The sequence below is a fragment of the Tachypleus tridentatus genome, chromosome 11, assembly GCF_004210375.1.
Source record: "Tachypleus tridentatus isolate NWPU-2018 chromosome 11, ASM421037v1, whole genome shotgun sequence".
In the NCBI taxonomy this organism is placed as follows: Eukaryota; Metazoa; Arthropoda; class Merostomata; order Xiphosura; family Limulidae; genus Tachypleus; species Tachypleus tridentatus.
Window position 1 is genome coordinate 62869302 of NC_134835.1, and position 25865 is coordinate 62895166.

At 35.1% G+C, this 25865-nt stretch overlaps 1 protein-coding gene across 10 annotated transcripts in view; it reads left to right on the forward strand.

The window, feature by feature from the left end:
* Positions 1-25865, forward strand: part of LOC143232297 (lysine-specific demethylase 6A-like) — a 124793-nt gene that overhangs the window by 59255 nt on the left and 39673 nt on the right. For 7 of the 10 annotated variants that reach the window (XM_076467533.1, XM_076467528.1, XM_076467536.1 and 4 more), the window contains exon 2: positions 25714-25786. The gene's annotated coding sequence lies outside the window, so the exon portion shown is untranslated. Of the gene's footprint in view, positions 1-8109; positions 8454-21487; positions 21743-25713; positions 25787-25865 lie in introns of those variants that run through there. The other 3 variants (XM_076467529.1, XM_076467527.1, XM_076467534.1) reach the window with 3 other exon arrangements.

Sequence of the window (25865 nt, forward strand, 5' to 3'; positions counted from 1 at the left end):
TAGATACATCATGGTTGTGATGAATTGTTTTACCAAACTATTAAGAACGTGTATTGTTTTTAATTATGTAACAGAAACTATTGCAAATAAACTTTTCAATGAATTTGTTTAAGATTTGCTGTGCCAATGGAACTTCATTCAGGTAAAGGACGGAATTTTAGAGTAGACTTGTTTGCAGACGTGTGTCGGATAATTGAGATTAAAAATACCAGAACAAGGTCCCTTCATCTGTCTTCTGGCTGTTAAGTCAATTAGCATGTATGTGAGCATTCAAAACTCTTGGAAGTAAGGTTTTCTGCTGTTACTGACGAATTTTCACACATCAGTATTGAAGTTGCACACAAAACATTATCAAGCACCAAGTTTTCAGTGATACAGCAAAGTATTAAGATGATTTTGTTTCTTTGTTTTGGAATTTCGCACAAAGCTACTCGAGGGCTATCTGTGCTAGCCGTCCCTAATTTAGCAGTGTAAGACTAGAGGGAAGGCAGCTAGTCATCACCACCCACCTCCAACTCTTGGGCTACTCTTTTACCAACGAATAGTGGGATTGATCATCACATTATAACGCCCACCCGGGTGAAAGGGCGAGCATGTTTGGCGCGACGGGGATGTGAACTCGCGACCCTCAGATTACGAGTCGCATGTCTTAATACGCTTGGCCATGCCGGGCCTCTATTAATATGATAAAGTTGTTTTCAAGATGGTAAAATGAATCGGTTGGTGTATGTTTTTGAATCTCTTAGATGTCCCGCATATTGAGTTACTTTGTGAATGAAAGTTGAGTTTTATTTTTACAGTTGTGTAGTGCAGATAGCTTGGCTGTAAGTACAGAGCTACAGGTTACAAAGTGTACAAATCTGTAAAGAAACGTCAAGGAGGAAATAAAATTAATTTGTTATCTAGATTGGACATCGAATTATTTTCACCAGATGATTAAAAAAAACAATAATCAGACTGTAAACGCAAGAAAATCGTTAGAAAATATATATTTGGGAGGGGGGGGCACAACTATAAATACCAGCAAAGGGGAGGAATGTTTCACGAAAAACAGAACTTTTAAAATAATCTTGATAACAACCATGATTTTCGTAATTATTTCAAGTTTATATATAAAAAAACTAGTAATTAGTTCAGTTTTGGGCCTTATGTTAGTTTGTGCTTAGTTTGATATTTTTGTCGGCCATTTTACTTTGTCATCAAAATAACAGAAGACTTTATTTTATACACTTTTGATCAGGTGATCAGCGTAATTAGAGGTGTTATAAACTTTAACTATCTCTTCTTGTTGAGTAAACTGAGATTCTAGAAGTTTCTAGCATTAAAACAAATTACAACTTCTTGTTCTCATTGTACATATTTGAGGACACTAGATACCTCTTTCATGCTTTTGTTTACTAATCTTTTTTTTGGAGGGAAGTATTTTAATATATGCAGAATAATTTGCACTTTATGAGAAATAATTACATATATCGCAGCATGTAGCCGTCTTGCTACGCGATACTTTTAATACATAAATGTGCCACCCCCAAGCTGGTGGTTTAGCGGTGTAAGTACGTAGACATAATTCAATGCTACAATAAATAATTATAGCATGATAGTTTTATTACGGTTTTCTAAACGAAGGGATTTCTAATGTTTTACGAAAGCAGAATAACTCTCACAGGACAACAACAGACTACAAACCCACACCGAAGCCAGTCCTGAAGCAGTACGTTCATCCACAAAGGTGAAGCCTATGGTAGAGAAAGAGTCTTCGAACTGGAAGTTCATTGCAATAAAGGTGGATAAATCCTCTGGTATTTGTAATAGAAGATAAAAAGCAATATGGCAATTATTGAGATAATGTCTCAAATCATATCAGTTTTCTTCTGTTCAGCAAAGTCAACGATGACAAATAATGTGATTTAATGACACTTTGTATTCTGAATCAAGTTATTTTAATTACCATGTTCATCCTTTATCAACGTGACTTCAGAGTAAATACATCTGTTCAAGCCACAACTCGTATAGTGACAGATCAACTACGAAACAGAGGAGTTTTCCAAACAAGTCAGGAATAAAGTGGTAGAGAAGCACAGATCAGAAGAAGGTTATAAGAAAATTTCAAAGGCGCTGATTATCCTTTTGAGTACGGTGAAATCTATCATTAGAACGCGAAATGTATTTCATACTATCCACTTACTACCCATAAAAGGTTACCCTTCCAAACTAAGCAGCCGTGCAAGAATGAAACTGGTTAGGGATGCCACTGTTAAGCCAACAGTGCCTTTGAAGTGTGTACAAAGTTTCATATCTGAGGTGGGAGTCGGTGTTAATTCGTTGACAATATTCCAGTCCGTAAACAAAACTGGGCAGGTGGTAAGAAAGAAGCCATTAATGAAAGAGAACTGTCTTAAATCGTGCATGGAGTTTGTAACAATGCATGTAAATGATACTGTAGGGGTGTGGCAGAACGTTTCGTGGTTGAATCAACCAAGAATCTAAAACTGGGTCGAAATTTCACATTTCAGCAGAATATTCATCAAAAGCACAAGGCCAACACCACACTGATTTGGTTTCAAAGGAAGAAATGCCTGGAGTGACCCAGTCAAACTCCTGACTTGAATCTAATAGAAAATTTATGGTGAGACTAAGATATTTGAATTCATCAACGATCCCCAACGAACTTATCAGAATTAGAGAAATTTTGCCAAGAGGAATGAGCAAAAATTACACCACAACATTATTTAAAACTGATAGAGACCTATCTAGAAAGACTCTCAGCCACAGCAATAATTTCTCTAAAAGGTGCTTCTACCAAGTACTGACTTAGGGGGTTTAATACTTATGCAATCAGCAAATTTCAATTTATATATTGTCTTTGCAGGTTTTACTACCATTCAACATTCATCACACATAATTGTGTATCGGTTGACTTGTTAGTTTTGAATAAAATAAAAGTTAATTATAAATTTATACTATTTGTCTTTCATCACATTATTGGTAGGGGTGGATATTCTATATTATATTGAACTTGTGTATTTTCATTTTTCATTTTTAAATCGAGATATTTACTATTTTATTTGAGAGGAACAATCTAGAGCTATTTGAATAAGTTCTGTATTTTGTACATATTAATTTTATTGGTCTGTTTGCTGATGTTGTTCGCTGTCTGACTTTTCCGTGTTCACCCCCAAGAAGACAGGTCAACGGACGCAGTGAAGGCAAAATCCGGCTTTAATTTGTGCGCCGCGTTTTCACGTGATCACACCAGTAGATACTCTTACAACCGTATGTGTGGCGGGAGAGGTGACCATTGACCTGGCTAGACAGATATCCTCTTCCGGTGACCGGTCTGGGAAAAATCCCGATTGCTGTAGCTAAAACCGTTGACAAGAAATATCATTTGACTGGAGTGACAGGTATTTGGTGCCTGTCTAGACAGGTGACTATAAATTTAGACAGCCGTCTGGACTCAAATGTTTATACGTCCTTGTTTGCTGTGTTTCAGAAAATGATGCCCGTATTTGTTGGCGCACGTTTTGCAGCATTCACGAACTTTGTTTGTACTGAGCTGACGAAATGTGTACTTTCAATATGTTTACTTTTTGTTGTCAGTTCGTATTACGTCTCATATTTGTTTTCAATGAAAACTACAGTATTGTTCACTCCTTCATATTCCTATATGACATCCATCTTTACAAAATACATATATTGTTATACTAGATATTATTCGACGTAGCGAACTTACCTTATTATTGTTTACACACCTCAAAGCACATTTTATTACTGTTGTTTACAAAACACGAAAATACGTTCTATACTTCCCATAAGGTCTGTTCACACATTTCAAAATTACTATCATTTTCGTTACTGACATTCAAGCGTAATCATAAATACTTAATAATATTTTATTCAAACTTTCCAAAGCACTTCACGTTTTATTATTATTGTCCATATATTCCAAAACACGTAACTTCTCTCTGCTGTTCTGAGCACAATCCAAACTATACAGTTTTCAGTTATGTATTCTAAATACATTCCAAAGTATTATGCTAATTAATACTATTTTTCATTCTACACCCAAATGCATTTCATTGATTATTGTTCAAAAGCACATTAATACAGATCACTCAAACGAGCGAACTGCACATACATTCATTTCTTGATTCAATGGTTGTAGGAACAGTGAGCCAACTAAGTTACAAACAGTCATGCCTACTCTAGTGTAACGACTATAGTTGCAGCAGACCAGTAACTTTACACGGATACGCACACAGAAGTGTCTACTATAGTTCAATGATTTTCGTAGCAATGTAAAAGTTGTTGGGTCATCATGCCCTAAGAGAGAGAATGCGACAGTAATATTTCTCCGTTGAGGTCACAATTCAATGGGTTATACAACAACCTTTGACATTAATAATAATCTTGCTTCTTATTTTCTAATCAGCACCTTCCAGCAGTTGTTTGCACAACTGATTTAATAAGTTACAACTTCTCTCGTAAAGGGATCCCTGTTTAGTGGAATTTTTAGGTCAGTTTCTTCTGTGGACCTTGTGCGAACTTATAACAGCGCCTCTTAAACCTTAGTTAAACCTGATAATATTAAAATGAAAATATATTAGATAAAAAAAAATTAACAATTTATAACACATTTAAAAATACGAACACTGAAAGCTTTTAGGGTCCCTAATGGTAGAAGGCACTGAAATAATGCATCCCTCTAATGCCTATACTGTCCAAAGGTAACATTCTAAAACACTATTTGGAGGGAAAGTTTGCAATTTGACATGATGAATTATCATGCCAAAAGAATTGTATTACTTTCCTCAGAATTTCGTCAGTGGTGCCATAGTACAATAAGGGATTTAAAATTGAAACGCTGAAACCGGTCCTCGGTACTCTTCATGGCTGGGACATTTTCCACGTTGCCGCTAAACTCAAACCCGTACTCTTGAATCAATCAATAATAAATACTGGGATGCATCACTCGTGTTTCTGATTTTTCTTCACCAAGGTTGTGATGTTTAAGACATCAGTCCTGATGTCTTATTTCCATGGCTGAAATCTATTTGTGAAGTTCATCAACACGGACTTATCTATCCATAGAGACGAAAGTGGCTAGTTTGCTAGGCTATAGACCATTAGGTCCAATGTTCGAGTTACAATATGTTGCTGAACATGTTGCACAATTTCAACTGTGGGAGCTTTGATAACCGTAGCAGCCAATCCTAGTTACAAAAAGCTACATAATAAATGGTGGGCGCTGTTGACTGATTGCTGTTCCTTTCATCAGCGGTTCCAAGTTATTGACAGCTATATCTGAACTCTAGGGGTTTCTGACCCGGAAGTGTTGATTACGTTTCCTTTACTTTTGAAAATACTTCATTTTACCCACATTGGATGCACTGGCTAAAAGTCCTGAGCTCTCAAAAAATCATTGGTGATGGGTTTACAGACCAATGTGCAATTTCATTTCATAGCACTTCTTAAAGGGTGTCAATGGGTGACTTATTCTTGGCAGCTTGGCTAATTTCCTACAGTAGTATACCCAGGGTCTTCTTATAGACCTTAATAATCCTTATGCAGCAGTTTAGCATTAAATGCAAGTACGAATTCAGTGGAGAAGGACATAAGGCAGAGAGTATGCTGCCTTCATGACTTAGAAAGTGCAAAAATACCAATAAATTATTTCTATAGTTACCCCAACGAAGGGGATCTGTAATAACATAATCTCCATCAGCTCATAGTAAATGGTTATGACAGTCAAGTTTGGTTCCGCTAACTAGTCGTTAGAGGGTATGATCATAGGCCCGAACAAGGCAGCACCTATGGTTTAGGAACACGTAATACAACGACATACTCGGGTTTAGTGATCTTATAAGCCTATTAGTAGACCCCCTTTGATGCCTGGGTGAGCTTTTGGAGACATTTTAGCTTCCCATTATCAGGGGAGAGGGCTACGTAGTGTGAATCAGACTGCGAAATTTGGTCTGCTAACACCAGAATTAATCCAGAATAGATATAATGCAGTTTGTTTTGTTTTTTGTAGTTAAACACAAAGTTACACAATGACTATCTGAGCTCTGCCCACCACTGGTATGGAAACCCGATTTATATCGTTGTAAGTTCGCAGACATGCCGCTGTGCCATTGGAAGGGAGTATATAATTCATTAATGATTAAGCTCTAAAAAATGTAGTAGCAGTTTACTAACTATTGTTACATAGTCCATACGTATTTGTAATGTTTTTGTAACAGTGTACTAAATACATTGCATGTACCGTTCATACCAGCAATATTGTAGTGACAGTTTCTAACGATTATTGAAGCTCAGTAACAGTTACTGTGAGAGTAAAGAAAAGAAAAGAAAAATGATGTATCTGTCATGGTATTAATTTCTGAACTATTAGTAATAAAAATATGTATTTTTCCGAGCTATACTACGTACGTTTTAATTTAGATGTTTGCTAGAAAAAGGTGTTAACTATAACAACTCAATACCTAGAATGTTCGTGAATGTTAAGGATCGAAAACCTTTATGAAGTATCTAGAAACAAGAACAATTTAGATGTAAATAGGAGTAATTAGTTCGTGAATTAATTATTGAGAATTGAGTGAGTAATCGACCAGTCATTTCAGTGCAAATTTATCGAGTCTACTCTGTTATTCAATGAATTGCATACCTGTTTATCTATAAAAGTTTAATTAAATTACATGTATGTCTCACATTTTATACTGGAACATTGTGTTTGAAATCAAGCATATATAAGTACATTTAGTTTTGGTGACTACGTTAAAGTTATTTCTGAACTTCGGCATACAACTTCTATTGACATGAACGCAATATGCAAAATAGTTATTGAAAACAAACAAGAACAAACTAATTCGTTATTGTTATTTAGATTGAATCTCGTATTACTTTTTACCAAGCACTCCAGAACTCGCCAAACGACAGAACATGCTCTAACCGTATCGTTAAAACCATTCATAAATTACCGTGATAATGAAAAGAAGCGAGATTTCTATTAATATTGCGATATTCAGGATTATAAATACTCAAATTTGTATCGAGAAAGCTGTCTCGGACTTCCATAATAAAGTAATCGAACCACCTTCAATTATGGATAGTGTATGTTCGTAACGGCATTACGGGCCTCTAACGTTTAGCTGACTGTTTTCAGTCGTTACCTTAGATGCAGTTATAAATTGGCGAATACGAAGAATCTGTTCTTGGTGTTACTAGGCCTATATTCGTGTTTAACTGGTGAATTTGATTTTCGCGTTTCGTGTATGGATTAAAGTAATATATAGCTTATTAACTATAAGCTCTAACTCCATATATCTATTTTGCAATCGACGATGTCTATCAACAGCACACAGCATAAATAAGGCTTAGTTGAAAACAAAGAAGTTCTGCAGTTAGGTATCGTATAACATTGTTCTTAGAAGTGTCTTCAACATGACATAGCTGTAAACAGACATTGTTGCCTATCGGTTAATTCGTTTGTTTGATAAACTCCTTTCTCAGTATCAATGTTTTTATCCCTTAGTGTCACGTGATGTGTGCTTTCTCTCTCTATCTTGGACACTTTTGTTATTACTAGAACTCATGTACAGATGTTTTTCAGATCTAACTTGCAGAGAAACCATGTTTACTTAGGCATTCGGATATAAAAATATTTTGTTATATTGTTTATGTATATTGTAGTACTGCGTATATTACAAAATATTCGTAATTTTCTGTAAATAGGTTTATTGTTAAATTGCAACTATCTCGTGGTTCTGCATGTAATTAATATCTTTTAGCGTATTATACAATACTGTTAACGTCATATTTTTCTTTTTACATTTATTTGCATAGCCTGTTAAGGCTTCAGAGTTCTTTACCAACCCACACTGTTTTCGTCCGCTGCACATAGTTCGTGCACTGAAATTGCTACCTATCAGAAGCCATTCAAGAAAGTAAAAATTGACGTCATCGCAAGCACTAGACTCTTGACGTTTATCTATGCCTGCATGCGATATTTTGTTTGTGACGTTGAGCTGATGGGTAAAGTAAACTACAATGGGTATCTCACATTTGTCTAGGTCGGATATGTATGTAAATTTATTCAGTTAGCTTTAATATCTGAGAAACAGTAATGAATAATTTCCTGTAGGTTGCGCTGTTGAAAATACGCTTTAGAATTTTATTGTTTTAGCTTTTTCCTAGGATCAACAAGCACCCCGTTGACGTCATGATACTGTCGTCATCTTTATTTTTTAAAGGTCATACTTGTTATGACGTTCTGTTTCTATTCTTGCCAAAGTTAAGGTCGCAGAATCAAACACTTCCATAGCTAGACACTATAAAACTGTTTCACGTATGACAGGTAGTTAGTTTGTCAAAATGAGTGATATGATAATAGGTGGTGTTCGCTGATGGAATTGGTTCTAACTTACTGATACGAAATAAACGGAAACAAGAAGGTAAGAACGTATTTAACATAGCTTTGTAACGAGTAATTAGTAAAGAGTTGTTTAAATCGTCCAATTTTAGTTTGTATAATAAAACAGATCAACCAAAACCTGTTTAGCTGGAAAACTTTCTCTTAATTTTCAATGCAAAAACACGTTAATGAAAGTAAGAAGACGTCGACTTCCGTTTTGGATTCTTTAACGCAATAGATGTTGAGTTGTTTAGTTTCGGCTTTAAAACGAAACTCTTTAATCAGTGTAAGAGTTTTTAGTTTAACAATCTCTCTGAAACTGAGTGAGTGGGGTATCAATCTTCAGATTAGTGTTAAAACATCCGGATTAAACTGAAAATGAAGACTTTTTAACAATAACCCTGTAAACTGAAATTTTAGCCGAAATAACAGTTGTTCGAAGATAATTTCTGTACACAGCACTGTTTCTTAGGACGAATAACGTTCGGGGCTTGAAAGATTCATTTTTGTCGAAATAGTAACGTTTTCGTGGTTTGCATTAATTTACAATTTCGGAATAGGAGAAATTCACTTCGGGAAATGATGTAATAAAGGAATATAGTAAAATATACATTTATCTAAAAGCCTTTGAATTTTATTCAATCTTCACAGTTTTAGCTTAATCCAACATTCAGGATTTTTTTCATTGCTATCATAACTGTAATACGCAGCACAGGACGTTTCGTGGTAAGTGGAATTAGAATCTGTTGATTCAGCAACCGATGCTTTTGATAGTAGTCAAGAAATGTATCGAGGATGGCATTTTCTGAATCTAAGACAAAACGAAACAAAAGAGCCCCCTAGTAGCACAGTGGTATGTCTGTGGACTTGCGACGCTATAATCCAGGTTTTGATATACGTGGTGAGCAGAGCGCAGATAGCACATTGTAACAAATAAAAAAAATCGAAAAAGAAATACAACGTTAATCTCGAGATGAGCACCATTGTTCTCGATTGGACGATTTATGATGACATCACTGTCTGTTACATTAACAGTCAACAAACACAACTTTTGGATTTAGCCAACCTGTACACCCTTCAGGAGTAGTTGTGAGACTCGGACACCACCATCAACAACAAAAAAAAGTGTACTGTGTCGTAACAAAAGATCTGCAGTTAGCATTTGCTTCTAAGACACAACAATCAATGAAGTCTCACACCTGAACAGTTTACAGGACTTTTTTTTTTCCATCCACTGTTCGAAGCTGATTGTGTCCCTTGTACGTATTTTTATCAGCATGACAAGATACCAGCTCACGTTTTGTGTTCATGAGGCAGTAGACTACAGAATCGCTCAACTGGCCGTATCCACCTAACCCTGTGGGCCTCATCACTGGAGACATCCAGTCTGTGATTTATAGCTCCCCCTCATTTTAAATATTGCCAAATTTAACATGTAGCACCGTAACTTTAATTATACCCAAGGATTTATTTAAATTGTTCGTACTTGGTTTTTAGGCATTGAGGGTGGACTCTGTAGAATTCCGAAATGTTTATCTCAGTTCCTTTTAAAACAAGTACTGTTGTTTATCAAAGTGTCATAATTCTTTTGCTTTCCAAACTTGAGAAATTTGGTATAGTTTAATATAAATCTTGTGATAACCATATATTCCTTTGATTTTAATCTCACGGAATATTGACGTATGGAGGCTTATAGCGCTAAAATTCGCGAGTTTATTCTCCTGATGGGCAGAGCACAATCCACTGTGTAACTTTGCGCTTAGAAAATTAAATATTACTTTTGTATTTTGTTGGTTGAAAACACGATCCGAACACCACTGTGAAAGAAAATTCTTTCTTATGAGAGAGGAAGGAAAGCTTACGGTTTGACCCAGTTCTCCTTCTTGAATTCCGATATTTCAAAGTGGCAAGCCACTTCATGAGTGCAAGAATATATGTAAAACTAATTGGAGCAGATTTATTAAATGTTGATGGTATTGGGCGATATTTGTGTAGCTTCAAGTATCTGCAGCAAAACGTTTTGAATCATTCATACGAACAGAAAGTAATGAGGCGACAAAAACATTCAATTTAAATATACCTTTATCTTAGGATTAAAGAATGGATGCACACATCTCTTCAACTGGTAAAATAATAGGAACATATTAAAGCGTTACAGTTGGATTACTTATGGCAAAATATGTCGGGGTCTAACGGATTTACTAATATACCTTTTATTTCAATGTCTGTTTCAGTTAAATATACATTTAGAAATGCATGTTACTTGTAGTATTAAATACGTGTTGCGACTTTGCGGATATATGAAACCGTAATGCCTAATATAATAAATTGGAAACTCGTCCGAGGTAAATTATAACAGGTAACAAGAGTAACGTTAAAATAGTCTAATTCCGGAAACAAAAGATACTAATGATGATAGTTTTTTACAATATGCTCATTCTTGGTAAGAGCACATAATAATGCCACTGATAAACTTCTGTGGTAATGTCTGGTAAAACCTATATTGGCGTTATACTGGGATTATTCCTAGTAAAAGCATGTCATTTTTTTTAAAGGGTCGATAGTGTTCTAATAATTATCTAAGGCTGAGATCCGCATTGGAAAGTCTAAGGTTCAATATTGTAATTTCGCTGAATATCCTTCGTCCTTTCATTTTTGGGCACATTACAAAAAAGTGGCAGGTAGTTCCATTGTTCCATTAATAACTGTACAAAGGATTAAACTAGGGCGGAACGATCCTGATCTGCTGATTGGAATGTCGAAGTAGATCCCAAAAGAGTTCAATCTTTTTCAAAATCCCAGTTTCACTTCTGGCTGTCCCCCGCTAGTACAGCGGTAAGTCTGCGGAATTACAACGCTAAAATCAGGGGTTCGATTCCCCTCGGTTTTCTAAGATTACCATGGTTTCACTTTAAGATACCACGCTTTCACATTTCTAACAATCTTATTTTAAACACCTTATTTAAGTTTCCTCTATTTTTGGTTCTTAAATGAATGTGCAAAAGACTGTTTTTAATCCGTTCTTTATAGTTTAAAGGCCTGACATGGCCTGGTGGTTATGACTCGCAATCTTTGAGTCGGGGGTTCGAATCCCCGTGTCACACCGAACATATTCGCTATTTCAGCCGTGGGGACATTATAATGTACAGTCAATCCCACGACTTGTTGATAAAGAGTAGCCCAAAAGTTGGAGGTAGGTGGTGATGACTAGCTGCCATCTCTTTAGTCTTCCACTGCTAAATTAGACACATCGCAGATAGCGCTGGTGTAGCTTTTACGCAATTTTAAAACAAAACAAGCTAATTCATAGCTCAGACTAAGTAGCTAGACATTGTGTTAGATTTATTTTAAAAGGGTATTTTTGTAAAATTTCTTTTTTTTATAATTTTTTTCAGCAAATATTTCACTTTATCTCGTTCGTAATGAACATACAGTTTTGTTCTTACAATCGGATCCATAAATACCGATAAAATATACAGTACTAATCTTAGAAACAGTATCCCTTTTCAAATTGTCGGTATTTAGGTTCTATGGGTGGGTTCCCCGCTGATACAGCGGCAAGTCTACGGAATTACAACGCTAAAATCAGCGGTTCGATTCCTCTCGGTGAACTCTGCAGATTGCCCAATGTGGCTTCGCTATAAGAACACGCACACACACACACACACATACACACACCCTTCCGTGGACCTGGAATGGTCGGGTACAATTTTGTCTTCTTGCTCCTGCATTTATGTTGTTATTAATAATGTTATATTTTGGCAACTTTTAAATCTTGAACGCAAGTAAAAGAGGGCGTTGCTTTTACAAATGTTCATTGATAAGATTTCAAAACCCCTCATGTGTGCGATAACCTACAAACATTAGTAGATCGGATATAGTAGCTACATGAATTTAAAACAGATTTTCCCAGTTGCTGGATCGAACAGACTCTAATAATGTGGGCTTCCAAGTAATTGATTAACAACAGTCAAGGAGATAGGCAGATAGATGTCCAGCGTGCACCTGATTCTCCTGGGTCACGTGATTAAACAATTGCGGAAACCAGTTAATTGTTTGTTTGTTTGTTTTGGAATTTCGCACAAAGCTACTCGAGGGCTATCTGTGCTAGCCGTCCCTAATTTAGCAGTGTAAGACTAGAGGGAAGGCAGCTAGTCATCACCACCCACCGCCAACTCTTGGGCTACTCTTTCACCAACGAAAAGTGGGATTGACCGTCACATTATAACGCCCACACGGCTGGGAGGGCGAGCATGTTTGGCGCTACTCGGGCGCGCACCCGCGACCCTCAGATTACGAAGCGCACGCCTTAACGCGCTAGGCCATGCCAGGCCGAAACCAGTTAATACTAGTTCGATAATATATAATCATTTTAGTTAATCATAATAAACGCATATAAGTAAAATCAGTCTGAGTAAGACTAGTAGCACATATATATTGAGATAACAGAACTTCGAATTTCAGATAGATAGTGGATTGTGATTTTAAGTCAATTGTTTCAAATGATAGCTAGCCCTCGATGGTAAAGTTTAGTGTTGGGGGGAAAGATAAACGTGTACATTAACAGTTACTAAAGATAAGAGAAACTTGGAGTTTTAAATTTATTTAGACACATTTTAATATTTGGTACACAGTTTAAGACTATGATACTGATAAATATTATATCAACCAAACTGTTCTAATTCAGACCTTAAAACAACTCTATATCGAAATCATCATCATATCAGATATATACTTTCATTCATAATATAACAAAATATTTTTAACAAAGTAATTTGTGTAAGTTAAGACGATCATTTTATTCTGTGCATATAATTACTAAATTCTGTTATAACATGTACCTAGTTAGTCTCATACTACAGATATTCAGAAAATACAGTTTATAATAATCTTATGAAACGTCATGACAAAGATGCCCAGTCATATAGCGATGACTATATACTACTCACCATTCAATGAGTAGAGTGAAGGCCACGTACGCTTTGTTCGTTTGACCAGTCACATTGAACGCGAAAGATTTACTTTGTCGTAGACTGTGATATATAAAACTTGTTTACAATTATCGTGACACTTGTGGCTTTCAAATATTTGATACGATCTTTAGTTTTCGAAAATTAACTGCTGTTTAGTGGCCGTAATTAAATCATTCATTTTGGGAGAATGGAATATAAACATTTTTTGATTATCCTACAATTATATATAATTTTAAACCCTCAACATGCATTTAAGTAGTGTTGTGTCTTTATTTCGTAGTGTCAAAATTTAGTCTCGTTTCGTAAACATCGGTGTGAGTTTTCGTAAAAATTTGTTTTAATTAACTGACGAGTAAGTGTATGTTGTTCTCTTATAATTTGAGGTTAAAATACCACATGTTCTACAAATTTCGAGGTTTACAAAAGAGAACCCCGGACGTATCGAAACCCTTTCCAGAGCGAAGGGTGTCGCTGTTATCCTTTGATTTTATTTTTTTTCTCGCAGGAAAAATATTTAATTACATGAAATTTCAAACTTGTTAAATACTGTTTATTTAGGTTTAGCTTGAAAACATTGTATAATTGTATGTGGTATTTCTATGAATTTTTAAGTTGTGAAATTCCACTGTTTTTGTGTGACAGTCTATACACTGGACTGGTCAGGCCCGTACGCAGAATGTTTGAAAGGAGGGCGAGTTCTAATTTGCGAGATCAAAAGCCAACATGTATTGTGCAAAAGCATAATCGGCAAGCAATGCTACGGGGAGAGGGGTGTCTAGCGGCATGCTAATATTTCATCATAAGAATGTAAACTATGTAGAAAACGTTACATACTATAAGTATCTGCATTGTAACTATATAAGCATTATTTTTATTATATCGCAAATATAGGGGGTTCCGCCGAACCCTCTCGAACCTCCTCTACATACGTGCATGATAAACTATTCTTTCAACTTAAGGTCAGAATAATATAGAAAGTAATTCACTGAATGCATTTTGCTATATTTCTTATTTGATACAAGGCACACTAAAATGGTTTCTTATAATTTGTACTAACCTTCAACACTTAAATTGATTTTTAACCAATACAGTTTTTCATGAGTAATCATCGTTAAAAGCCATCGAAAAGGTGTCTTCACTCAGGATTGATTGTGTAGACACTTAATATTCTTTCTAGTTCATAGTGACGAAGTCAGACTCCCATACTAAACAGATTCGATTTCAAGCGCTTTTATAAGGTAAGATAGCAGTTTCGATAACAAAGCTATTCGTGTGGTTTACCAGTTTGCATTGTTTGCTAATTATGTAAGATAGATAGGAATGTAGATAGTTTAACCGCTTTAGGAATGAAAACAAAACAGAATGTAAGTAAAATGTTTAGAATTCCTGCCAGGATCCCAGAGTTGTGCCACTAAAATAATGAAATCCCAGAATTCAGAAGACATGTTTGGTTTGTATCTCTTACTTATGAATAGTTAATTGAGAGTCGTGATTTTAATTCAATATGTTCATTTTATTGAAGTGATCGTGTTGGAATTCCCTTTACTCGATGCGAGACCTTTATTGCGTGTTTCGTGTTCTATAGAAGTAATTATGATTCATTGCAGCAAGCTAGAAAAAAGTTAAATGTCATGCCTCTTATCAGTAAAGTTAGGTTTAAATGATCGTTGTTACGATGAATTAAAATTTGTTGTGAATTATCGTCACTTAGTCTTGATTTGTTGACTGTATGACCTCATAGCCTTCATCAAGTTTAGGAAAAGTGTTTTGTAACATGACATAACGTTAATCTTCAGCCGATACTCCCCAGCTAGTCAAGCAACGTCATTTGTTTGTTTCCTTAGTTAAGCTGGTGATAATTCCCAGCTGGTCACGGTGTGTTTTTGATTTTCTTTTATTGTTGTTGCGTTGTACGAGCTGATGCTGGTCGCGGTATTCTATTACCCTTGCGTTGTGCGAGCTGATGATGGTCGCGGTATTCTATTACCCTTGTGTTGTGCGAGCTGATGGTGCTGGTCGCGGTATTCTATTTCCCTTGCGTTGTGCGAGCTGATATTTATAAAGAAACTGCCATGCGAAGACAAAAGTTAGTAAAGTAAGAATTGAACATAAAAGTAAAATATGTGAGCGTAATTGTGGGCAGTGAGTGTTTGCTAGTATAAATTAACTGAAATATTTATATTTTACGAAAAACATAAACAGCAGCCAACCATAAAATTTTCACAAGTTTCAATAAATAGTTTCAATTTTAAGAGGGCGTTGTGACCTTATTTTATAAAGTGACAAAATGTACTAAACAGTATGAATTATCTCTTTATTGGAAACTGTTACAAGTTGCTCCTAAAAATTTTTGAGCTAGATCCCTACCTGATTTGGTCAACTATGCAGGCAGCGGTCATTGATCTAACGATAGCGCATTCTTTATGGCGGGTCTTTGCTTGTAAAGTAGTGGTACATCATTATTTCAAGATTTTTTCGTAGGGCTCGCGAGTCCGCTGGAATTATCTATATGACCTTGAGCAGTGTCGTTTGCCTTGCCTATTATTGTTTACTGGTGTTGTCTTATCCTATACTTACTCCCGTACACGTGTTATCATACAGTAAGTTTACTTCTGATAAACACGTTTCTTTGTATTTAAAGGTAATAACAATAATAATACAAAAAAAGGAATATCGTATAATCGAAGTTTAATTTAAACTGAATTACTTCCTGGCCCGACATGGGCAGGTGGTTAAGGCAGTTAACTCGTAATCCGAGGGTCGCGGGTTCGAATCCCCGACACACCAAACATGCTCGCCCTTTCAGCCGTGAAGGCATTAAAATAGTAGGCGTCAATCCTACTATTCGTTGGTAAAGGAGTAGCCCAAGAGTTGGCGGTGGGTGATTATGACTAGCTGCCTTCCCTCTAGACTTATACTGCTAAATTAGGGACAGCTAGCGCAGATAGCCCTCGAGTAGCTTTGCGCGAAATTCAAAACAAACCAAACCAATGTCCTCGAGCGTCACGTAGAATAACAATAGAAATAGTGGTTAAAACGACACGGTAGTATACGTACGTACATGTGTAATTGTACTTTGTCACGTACCTAGCCTCATAACTTTCTTACTGTAAACATGTATGTAAGCAACTTAAACTAAATACGTAAATGCACAGTTAAATGGACGTTAATATACGTTAGCATAAAAGGTTTTAATCACAATAGAAACCGGCAATTACAACTTGTAATAAAACCTATCAAGTCATACCTAGACAGGATCTCTGTGTTAAAAGCAAAATAATATTTGGAATGATGCCCTTGTTGTATCAGAATTAAGACTAAAGAAGTCCTAATTATCTGTGTACGATACTATTGTGAGTTTGATTTGAAAAATGAAAGAACGTTATGTCAGAAAAGAGGCCTTAATCAAACTAATTCTAAGATTTTAAGTATACGAGCATCTAATTATTCATTACGTTCTGATCAAAGCAGATACTTCAGGACTAAAACTTACCCAGATAATTAAATTAGGTACTTTTATTATATGTTAGTCTACCTAGAAATACGCTCCGTTTGTTCCTAAGCGCAAAACAATATATAGACATTCTATTCTATGCTCACTATGGGTACTTCAACATGATAAGCTCTTGCTTTATCCAAAGATGTTTCTATAGTAAGTCGAGGAGTTATCCTGTGTATAATTTTATTAGGATACTTTCTTGGAGTACCTTAGCACAGGAGTCACCAAACTTTTTTCACAGGGGGCCAGATTACATGGGAATGAGAAGCACGGGCCGCATGATCATTATGTTCAATACTCATAAACTAGAAAGAAAGTTCTCTGTAAAAGACTTAACACTAAGTTTAGGATGACATATTACTCATGTGGGAGTAGCATGCAATACACACATATAATAAAAAAACAAACAGAAATACAACCAACATTTTTATTTACCAAAAGGTTATCAAAGAAGGTGACATTAGCAAAAACAAATTCTCACATCGCACATAGTTAGTACATATCTGAATTTCACTAAGCCGCAAAAAAGTTAGTGAGATTATGAAATTGGCGTTTGACTTTCAAAATATCTTCAATGTTCGGTTTTGAATTGCTGCATCCAATCATTAGAATTGCTTTCAAATGTTCATCAGTCAACCTTGATCGATGTACTGACTTCACATACTTCATTTTTGAAAATGCTTGTCCACAGACATAAGTTGTTCTGAACACTGATGCCATACCAGATGCGAACTGCTTCAGCTTTGGAAAATCATCTTCAGGTATGCAGTTGTAAAATTCAATAAGTTGCCTCTCTCTATGTTTTGGTTTCAACAAGTAATTTCCTTGCAAATCGATGACCTCCAGCTGAAGTTCCACTGACACGTCATCAATGACACAATCAAAAGGATTCAGAAGAAGGAGAATGCCACTATCGATTCTGTCGAAATCCGAAAATCTCTCTTAAAAATGCTTATTTAAATCACCAATAATCTTTTTCTGAAACTCCAGATTGACATCTTCTGTGATTCCAGCATGAAACTCATTGAAACACTGAAAATGAGAGAGGTTTCCTCCTTCCAAATGTGCTTCAAACAATGACAGCTTTCTCTGAAATCCTTTTAATGATTCTATAGAGATCAACAGACAAGGTTATACTTCCCCTGAAGTTTCACTTCAGTCCAAATTAACTCCACGAATGAACACGAAAGGTTGTGACGTACTCGAGAGATCAGTAGACTCATCCAGTGCCAGAGAATACCATAGGAAGTTTCTAGCTTTTTGGCGTATCTGTAATGCGATGTTCTCTTCAAGTTCTTCTGCTCTCTGTACAACTAAAATTGCTGAAAGGCTGATACTTTAAAAGAAATTGGCTTTTTCAGGACACAGCTCATTTGCTGCTTCCATCATACACTCTTTGATGAAGTTGCCGTCAGTAAAAGGGTTTCCTCGCTCTGCTATCCTATGCACTATTTTGTAACTTGTACCAGTGGCAGATTCATTTTCAGCAAACTTTCTCGTGAAGAAATTCTTTTGAGATTTATGGATTCAAATTTCTCAGAACGGACCTTTCCTGAAAATTTCAAATATGTTGATAGATGTTTTGTTTCATAGTGACGCCGAAGATTGTACTCTTTCAAAACGGCAACACTTTCGGTGCATATCACACAAGTGGCTTTCTGGTTTTTTGTTTCCACAAAGAAGTACTTTTCTCCCCATTCTTCATTGAAAGCACGACACTCAGTTTTCTTATTTAAAAAGCAGCCATAACGATGGGCAAAAAAACAAACAAAACAGGGTCTGAAAATGAAAAACACAGAACGCTGTGAGAACAGTATTGTACTGGTCCAAGAACGCACAAACAAAATATATTGAAATGTACGTTTGCCACGACACTTACCTAAGAACGAGTTACGAAAAGCGCATAACCCGACTACTAAGAGAAATGAGCTTGCTGAAGCGGTAACCCTAGGTCGCTAAATTTACAAGACGAGTCGATAGGTCGAGGGTTAAATCTGTACTTGTTTTCGAAATCCCAATGCTCTCATAAATACGTGCCTCGATATGAATAAACGGGCAGCAAGGACGAAAGAAGAATTTTCCTATTGGTTAAAAATGCGCGTGACAACCTTGTTGCTTTTTATCATAACGTCTTGTGTTTGCCAGCTTAAAGCGACCATCGGTGTGATTTATTTGGTTATGACAGTCGGACATTTAATGAAATGTCACTTTTTATTTCCAAGCGGCTAGCTGCTGGCGGGCCGGACAAAATGACCTCGAGGACCGTAGTCTGGTGACCTCTGCCTTAGCATGTTTGCCAAGTTTGATCTCTCTGGTATATGATGAGTGGAGTATGATGAGGGAAAAACCTATCCTTAGTCTCCATAATGAATTTTTCAGGGACGCATCCTTTGGGAGGGGGGCTATCCCGAATATTGTCCTGCTACCTCCAAATTTGTGAGAGGAGTACGCGGATAAGCAAACACACCACGTTTGATTAATACAGGATTGGAAGAAATCATCTTACCGGTTCGGTTGCCTTTATGTCAGCCACACTTTAGCCGTAAAGTCGTAAGGTAAAGCTATAAATAATTCACGATGTTCAGCAGGATATTTAGGTTGGAACTAATTTAATTTATCAAGAAAACGGGCTAAAACATTCCCCGAATAAAAAAAAATACAGGTTAAAAATTAAACGTTTTAACACAGAAACTAGCATAAAAATGCCGAAACTTGCTTACAAAATGCACAAAACATATTCTTTACTTTATTGACTATCAACAGTTCCCTGGACCTTGAAAAGCGCCACTAAAATTAGTGTTTGTGTGAGTAGTTCATCTGTGTTAAGTTAAATGTTTTAACCATGTTTTCCTTTGTAACCAGCGCCTATCGAAATTTGCAATTCCCCATCCTTTTTGTTTTGTATTTGCCTCACAGCAGCACAACATCATGTCTGCGTACTTCAAACGCTAGAAACTGGGTTTCGATACCCATGGACGGCAGAGCACAGATAGCTCTTTGTGTAGCTTAATTTCAAACAAATAAACGTATTGTATTTATTATTAGAAAAGTTACTGTTGAAGTCGTGTGGCAGAAACTGTTTGTACATGAATAAATATGTTTAGTGCCACCAATAATATGACCGCGCGAGGGTTTAGTGTACGTGAACTGTAAATCAGAGGTCTCGTGACTTGCAACCTGTCGCTGTAAAACACATTCTTCACTCTGGGAACATAATTGCGCTATGAGAGTTACATTACCGTCTTCCCAATATTCAACCAGACGAGAGTACCCCAAATGTTGGCGGCTAGTCTTTTGGTAGAAATATGGTTATGTAACTTTGCGCAAAATTAAAAAAACACCAAAAAATTAATAAACAGGTCAATAAATTCTCCATCGTATATTATGTCTGAAATATAATAATAATAATAATACCGTATGATAAAAAGTTAATTGATGTTCAAAAAAAGCGGTGTTACAATTACACGAGGAATCCTCAATAGCAGATCCACTTCAAATTATTTTATGTATGATTAGAGTAAATTAATCTACGAAACATTTCTCCCCATTTTTATGAATAAGATTTTTGTGTGTCAGCAATATCAAGCGTGGGGGACGCGTATACCCTATATAACGTTATCATTCATCAAAATATCTATCTATCCTCATATTGAAATTATTTTAGGCAGGATTAGTGTAAATTGATCTATTAAACTTTGGGCGTGGTCAAACGCATCAATCGAGAGGGTTTGACATTCGGAGTCAAAAACTTTAATTATATCTCAAATCGGTCAAGAGGTGACGGTGCTACAAGCTAAAAGTTTGTACTTTCGGGAGCGGGGGACAAATTCGGAGCCTTTTTATCAGCCGGTATACCGGGAGTAAATGGTTTTTGATTAATTTAAAAATCTTGAATAAAAGTTTTCTTTCCAAGAGTCTTTTAGCCAATCTCGTCTGTTCTAAGTATTCTACGATTTTGAAACTTTCCTTTTGAATCATTTACCCTAATTACTTAATCTTAAAACGTCATTTCTTTTTCTTTTTTTTTTAATGTAAAGCGAGTTATCTTAAACGTCATAATTTCTATCCAGCAATAAATAGAAATAAATGTAATTGGTCAGATTTTATCACTACTAAAGCGCATTTTAAAATATAACGTTTGATGTAACAAATATACGTCTAATCTACTTTTTTTTTTCTGTGTCGCAACACAATTTATCTTTAGAGAGTTCAGTCAAAGAAGGGATATCCTGTTATAATTATGTGCTGAAGAGGCGAAGGAGTTGCGGAAAGAACATCAAACAAGCTCGCGTATACAATGTTACTAAGAAGAGTAACTTTTATTCAGAAGTTAATGACAATTTAAACGTTGACACAATACTGTGAAATTACACCTCGGTCTTGAATGAAATTGTAGAAGATCTTATGCATATCGGTTATTGAAAACAGAAGATAAAAAGAGATAAAAAACAACTGTGTTCTCTCTTTGCGTGGGCGGATTGAGAAAGTGCGCCATTTACTCACCACGGATGGGCAGTGCCACAAGGCGCGTGACACAGTCAGTTCCTGTCGAACTTCCGGCGCACGTAGGTGTCTGTTTGTAGCCTATTATATGTGCCACTTTACCTCGTGTTCTTTAAAACCATTTCGTGAGCGGACCTTGGCATTAGTCCAAGTTTCTCGCCGTCACTGCACGTGAATATTTCTTCGAAATACTCTCCCGTTATCATGAACCACGTGGGTTTTGATACGGTTGTGCTTGTATAATCTTTAGTCTTTCGTAGTTATCTTTCATATATGAATTTGAATGTCTGGCTTTTGTCATCGACGTGTGACAAGAAGCATGTGCTTTCGGATATATACGTATTGTTTGGCCTGGTAAGTAAATTTGACAGTTGATCTTTTGCAAATTAAGAATACTAATAAAACGCAATACTACTTCTCGCAAATGCTATTGTTAGATAAATCTTTAAAATAAGGATTTGTTCAGTATTCAGAACCATCGAAGAGTAAAGGTAATAACTCCATGTTATTAAGGTATAAAAGTTACATTAGTTAATAGACCTTTCCTCAAGTGCATATTGGATGTGCCCATAGGAACGTCATTCGGCTAATGAACTTCTTCCCATTCAACTTTTAAGGACAACATCAATGAAATGCAACAATCCCTGGTCGTATGTAAATACAAATTTTTCTCTGCATGAGTGACTGCGTTTCTAGGGTTTACTATCACATGCTTCCGACAAAATAATTTATAACACTTCTTCCATATATGGCAATTCTCATGTTTTACAGCATTCTATGGAATGTGATTTGTTATATAGGAAATTTAACGATTAAACATTTTCTTCAAAGCAAATGATGAAAAACATTAAGATCAAAGAGACTGGATATTGAAACTTTCCAGTCGAAAGTAAACACAATGGAGAACTCGTGACATCTTAATTATAATAATATTTTTTTAAAAAAGGTTTTACTTCCTTTAAAACCTTTTAACTATTAAATAATACCGTTTTGTTTTGTTTCTAAATGAAGAGATTTTTATACGGAGGTAGAGAAAACTAAAAGTAATGAAGTATCGTTTTTGAAGTTGATGAACGAGGCCTAAACAATGTTTTATATTATTCGTGGGAAAATACTTAATTGCCCAAATTACCCGTATATCCGGTATGCTTATTAGTCAGTCTGTAGTTGAACTATTTAACAGCCACTGTTTCTGTGGCGACAAGTTAACAAATGACCTAATTTTGCAGTAAAAGTGGATAGATTATCTAACTCTTTTTAAAAAAGTTCGATTGGGTGTTATAACACATTTCGTGATAAACTATTCTAATAATGATAAAGCGAATTCTAACATAGTTGTACAAACGGAATATGTTGTACGTATCCTTATTACTGTATTTTTCTGTTGGGACTCTTTGTTATATACGGGGAAAAAATTAGAACTTATCCGGAAATTATTCGTGAGCTCATCTACTGTATGATTGATCGAACGAGAGCTATGCATAAATTGTTGTGAAGATATAATTTCCATATTTGTGTATCATTTGTATAGTAACATGCTTCATTCAAAGAGCAACAGCTGTTGTCTCCATTTTCTGTTTTAACCTAGTGAACGTTATAATTCTAAACAAACCGAGTGATTTTTTTTGTTCGTGCCTCTTTCTCCAACCGCTATCAGTCGCTATACCATTTTTATTTTATTTTTTAAGTATAACGACATTGTTATTTTGAGCAAAAAAAGATCTTAAAATTTTATGTACGACACGAGTAAACTAGTGTTCACAAACATTAACATTCTTGTAATATCACTGTTTGTTGGACAGTAAAAGGTTGTTATTTGTAATTACTATTTCTGTCGGACCTTCTAGGCTAAGTATATTGTTAACATTACTAGAATTAGTGATTTTAGTTTATATGTTTCTGTACTCCTTGTAAGTCCTGATATATGAACATTCTTGTGAACACACAAATATTCTAAGATGAAGTAGGATACTTGAAATTTCTCCACTTTTATATAAAATATATACTTTTTCTGCTGTAATAAATTACGTTTTGTACTATTAATTGTAGCCAATTAATTATTATTAGTTAAAAATAGCAAAAGCTAGTCATTGAACAAATATTTTGCCAACTGTCATATGTTACATTACTTAAGATGACAAAGCAGGTGCATTTGGCTGTTGAAGCAAAACAGGTTTACCTGAATAGTTAACTGACAACCTGATTTATTGCCCAGTTGGAGATGCACACCTTATGTGGTACTGGGGGTAGCAGAGGTAAGTGTAACAGTTGAAATGCAAACCTCTAGAAGGTCATGACCTCAGGTGGCTTAGTGTTAATACTAGGGAGAGTATGGGAATGGGAAGTTTTATCGTTTTATCGTGGTAGTTAGTCTAACCTAATGCTTTTTCAGTAGAACATTTCAAAATGTCAACTTTATTGGCCAAGCCATATATTTTTGTATTCTTGATGAGAAAGAAATTCAGTAAAACAAAAGTTTTATTTACCAAATTGTTTCAGTTAGAATTAGTCAGAATAATTAAGTAATGTTATTGTTGTTTCGTATAATTTATTTACCTGTTATCAATAACTTGTGCATTTGTTGTCTGAAAGGCTAGATTACCAGTCAAGGACCGGGATAGAAATAAAAATGCGTCATTAATGTACAAGTATCAACACACACATACACATTTAGGCACTTTAAGAGTTAAATAAAACTACCTTGGTGTAAAGTATTAGACAAGTTTTTAAACCTATCCGATTTAACGATTTATCTTTCCTGCGAAAAAGAAGAGATTCATTTTATAAAAAACAAACAAACGGTGTTTTCAGAAAGAACTACCTGAGTATTTCAACATATATTACGTTTTAATAGAAAACAAATTTGAAGATTAAGTAAATCTTGCATTACTGAGTCTAGTGGTTTTGTGCAGGTTTGTGTTTAACAAAAAACTTTAAATGTAAAGCAAAAGATATACGTAAATTTGAATGAATCTAAAACAAATGTAAACTTGACTAATGATGTTAGATTATGACAAGTATATCAAAAATCTTCTTACAACTAAAAGCAATTTTCATTCCATTCTGATTTTTTTTACTTAAGTGTATTTCCTGCATTAAGGTTTTGAACCAGAAAATTGGTGTAAGTAACCCCTTATTTCCCCCAAATCTTGTGCAAGTTTGGTGTATGCATCTGTGAGAAGTGTGTGTGTCAGAGTCACTATTAAATCTGAATTATGCTTAGTTCCTAGCTGGGTTACATAGGCTTCATTTCCTGTGGAACATGTCATTAAAAAGATCTGTAATAACGAGTCATGCTGTGGTGATGATACTTCCCCACTTCCTTAATCTGGAGCTGAGCTTAATTTAAGACTAAATACATCTGGTCTTGTATGATTAAGCATTTCAAATGTACTTGGATTTTTAGTCTCTACAGATGTTTTATTTATACTTATCAACATATATTATCAACATTTTCAGGGTTTTAAACTTGGTAAACTTTCCAAACAGTGTTTTGTACACTAGAACATTTTAATTTTTTTCCTTGGTGTGCATAATAAAGCAAGTTTTATGTTCCAGCTGATTTAGGTAACTGTAACTTACACTTCAAATTATGTAAGTACTAGTGTGTTGTGTGTACAAGACTTTAGACATAACATTTTTCATATTTCTAGTTTATCTAAATGTGTATAGAGATGTTTATTTTCATTTTAACTTTAAAAACAAAATATCTTCTAATGTCACAAAAGGAGTATATATATTTTATTTAAAAACCAGAAAGGATTGCATAAGCACATGTATTTATGACAAACAACTTAGCTGACTGCATTATCTTAGTCCAGATTTATAGAATTGAGTTTTTCAAGTCCTTTACAAAATATTCTAGTTTCCTGTTTTTCAGCCCATGGCTTAATGGTTTCAAGAAGTGCTCAGTTTTTTGTTTTTTTATCAAGTGCAAACTTTCAGCTCTACATTTCTTGACTGTTTTGCTAATTTCCTTTTTTAATCTTGATCATTTTATCTCCTTAATCTTTTATGTTATTAACTATGACCTATGTTTATAACTGTTGTGCCAAGTAATCTAAGTGTAAAAGTTGTACTCTTTGACTTAGAATTTTAAACTTCAAATTAATAAATATAAAAAAACAATGGCAGTTAGCAATTTTAATAGATCAAATATAAAAAGGCTTATGAGAGAAAAGATTCTACCCATTTTTATGTTTGCTGATATGATAATGTATTTTACTGAAATAAGATATTCATGACCAGTTAAAACAAACTTGCATCAAGACGTTTCATCTTTGTTATTTCCATGTACAATTTGCTTTTTTTTTTTTTTTTTATAGAAGAGATTGTATGAAACTTGGAGGAAAGCCTTTGTTTATAGGTGTAAGCTGAGACGTTCAAGATTTTAGTTGGGTAAGCTTTGTCTTTTGATATAATATTATAACTTGTCAATTAATTCTAGAATACAGAAATTAGTTTTTAATTTTTCCAT